This window comes from Pelobates fuscus, chromosome 13 (genome assembly GCF_036172605.1).
Source record: "Pelobates fuscus isolate aPelFus1 chromosome 13, aPelFus1.pri, whole genome shotgun sequence".
NCBI classification, from domain to species: Eukaryota; Metazoa; Chordata; class Amphibia; order Anura; family Pelobatidae; genus Pelobates; species Pelobates fuscus.
In genome coordinates this window covers 42,226,982-42,230,360 of record NC_086329.1, presented here as the reverse complement: position 1 = coordinate 42,230,360, position 3,379 = coordinate 42,226,982, and positions in this window count along the sequence as shown.

The window sequence follows — 3,379 nt, the reverse complement described above, 5'->3', positions numbered from 1 at the left end:
TCTTATAATGTGTTATGTTCATTTATATCACATGTAATTTAAATGTGCACCTTAATGCATGCTAAAGCCACTAACGACCAGGAAAGTCTATACTCTATAAGCCTGACAGCCTACAACTGACTAACCGTAATCTTTAGCGCAGATCATATGTTGTTGTAAGGTATTCTGTCCCGGCCAGTTGTGTACCCTGAAAAGCGATATCAACATATATACACATAAATGGGCAATATCTTCTAACGCCTAACTAAGGCAACACCTTGCTAGACTAACTGCCCACCTAAGTTATGTTAGCATTGTAAGCCAGAGTAACAACGCTATTACCTTTAGAACTAATCTCCTGTTATTTCATGTTACTTATGTTCCCTTGTTCTAACTAACCTGGCACCCCATCTTCTCTGATAAGCAGTTCAGGAGTAAATACCTGAAGAGCGACGTTCATAAATATATATAACTAAACGAGAACATACACTGTTAAAATATAGATCTTATTAAACTACAAATTTGTGATGTTTTACATATGCCATGATGATGTATTTCTCTAATGTCAATATTGTACTTGCCCATGCTGTCGTGGCTGTGCAAGCTCTTCTGTTATAACATGCACAACAAAAATAAAGAATTAAAAAAAAAAAAAAAAAAAAACACGACAGATTAAACAAGCAAAAAAAAAAAAAAAAAAAAGATAACAAAAAAGACACACCATGACTATTGAAGGCATACATATGCTGGCAATATATTGTAATATAGACACTATGTAGAATTAAACACCGAAGGTTTCCACAAAGAAAGTGCAGTGTTTCCATTGAAAACCATCATACACATATGTATATTGCAATCGCGCTACATTTATCCACTGCCAACCGCTATCGGATGGAATTCGCACCAAGAATTTCCATGGTATAGCTGTTATATTGATAAACACAAAAAAAATAAAAAAAAAATAATAGTTTATACTACGAATAAATTACATTCTCTGAGACTCGATATGGGGGAAGCACAATCCGTTATCATATATTCTGTTTATTTGTCCAGGGTGACCATAGTTCGGCCACATCTCTAGTACTAAAAAAGGGGTTTGATTCCATCCTGTACTGATAATCTATTTGCTCCATAATATTGTGCCATATTAACGGGATAGAGGATTTCCAGGCCCTAGCTATACATATTTTAATGGCAAAAAATATATGGGTCAAAAGATATTTTTGATATTTATCTTGCGAAGGGAAACCAATATTAAAGAGAAAGAGTTGAGGGCTAATTTCTTTTATCTCCCTAAAAATAGAATTAATAAAGCCAAGCATTTGAGTTTTTATATTATTAAGACCCCGACACTCCCACCATATGTGATATATAGTACCCTCCTCGTTTCCACATCTCCAACAGTTCCTAGAATATACAGATGATATTTTATATAATCTAGCCGGTACCATATACCACCTATATATTATCTTTAAGTGTGTTTCATAGAGAGAGACGCTATGTATACAACGCTTAACTAGGAGTGTAGCATTGGTCCATTCCAAAAGTGGAAAGGATTCCCCAATATCTTGTTCCCATTTAACAAAGGAGGTAGCATGAGAATCTTGTTCCATTGATTCTAGCAATTTAGTAAATCTAGAGATCCCTCCCTTCTTTTTATATAATACAATAAGGGGATTAACATTGTGGTCCTTAAGTATGGTCCTAGATAATAGAAAATTCTTAATCCTTAGATATTGAAAGAGATCTCTAGGGGGAAGATTATACTTTTCTTGCAATTGTGTAAATGGGATGGGTTTAAGTCCATCCCACAAATCCGAGATCTTCACTATACCTAGGTGTGTCCAAGATTGGACATTTATATTATCCATTGTATACTGTAGGACCACTAATGGAACCCTATATAATAATTTATCTTCTAGCTTCAATTTTGTATTTAGGATTTTGGAGGTATTGATCATATCTATCAATATACGATTCGAAAGATACTTGGTATCCAGATCACCCAAATTCAACATACCCATCCAAAAGAGAACGAACAGTTTATATCTAGGGCTATCCTCCTGTTCTAAAGTAAGCCACGATTTATATCCCTGTTCCATGTCTAGCCACTGTAAAAGATGAGTCGCCATACATGCTTCATGGATTTTATCTACATCTGGAAATGCTATTCCTCCCTTCTGATAGCTCCTTCGAAGAGTGTCAAAAGCTATCCTAGGTGGTTTATTTGCCCAAATACATTTGGAAATCATGATTTGAAAACGGTTAAGGATACCTTTCCCCAGTCTATAAGGAATTGCCCTAAGATAATAAACGAGTTTAGGTATCAGGAATGCCTTGATCATATTTAATCTTCCTATCCATGAGGACTCAATCTTCCTCCATTTGTCTACCAATTGTTGCAAATCTCTTAGTAATTTATCGTAATTTGTTTGTATCGTCCTCTCTATATCAAAAGATATTTTAATCCCCAAATAACCAATAGTGTCTTTTGCCCATAAGATTTGGAAATGTGCAGTCAGATGATCTTTCTGAGCCTCAGATAAAAAAGAGGCTAAGATTTGAGTTTTTTTCATATTGACCTTATAGTTTGAGAAACTACTATAGATGGATATAACATCCAATACCGATGGAATTGAGACCATCGGATCCGTCAAGGTAAGGAGTACATCATCTGCAAAAAGGGAAACCTTGGTTTCCCCATTAAGAGACTTAACCCCCCTTATATTATTATCCTGTCTGATTAAGGTGGCCAAGGGTTCAATTGTAAGAATATATAGCAGGGGAGCCAAAGGGCAACCCTGTCTAGTACAATTTTTGACCTCAAAATGGTCAGACTCACGAAAGAATTAATTATTTTAGCTGTAGAGCTCCTATATAACAACATAGTTTTTTGTCTAAACTGACCCTCTAAGCCGAATTGGCCCATGACAGAGTCGAGGAATCTCCAATTGACTCTGTCAAAGGCCTTCTCAGCATCGAGGGCCATAATGACAGATCCCCATTTATGCTCATTTATTCTATGTATTAAATTAAATATTCTACGTGTATTATCTGTAGTACCTCTCCCTCGCACAAATCCAGACTGATCAACATCAATCAGTTCTCCAATTACCTCTTTAAATCGATTGGACAAAATTTGAGAGAATAACTTTATATCCAAATTAATAAGAGATATAGGTCTATAGTTAGTAATAAGTGTTGGGTCTTTCCCTATTTTGGGTATGGGAATAATTGAAGCCAATAACATCTCATTTGGGAAGGGGGTATCCGTGGACACCTTCGTAAACATCTCTAAAAGGATAGGGGAAATGAGTCTAGAAAAGGTTTTATAAAACATTGTTGAAAAGCCGTCTGGGCCTGGGGCCTTGTTCAATTTTAACTCACCTATTGCTTCGGT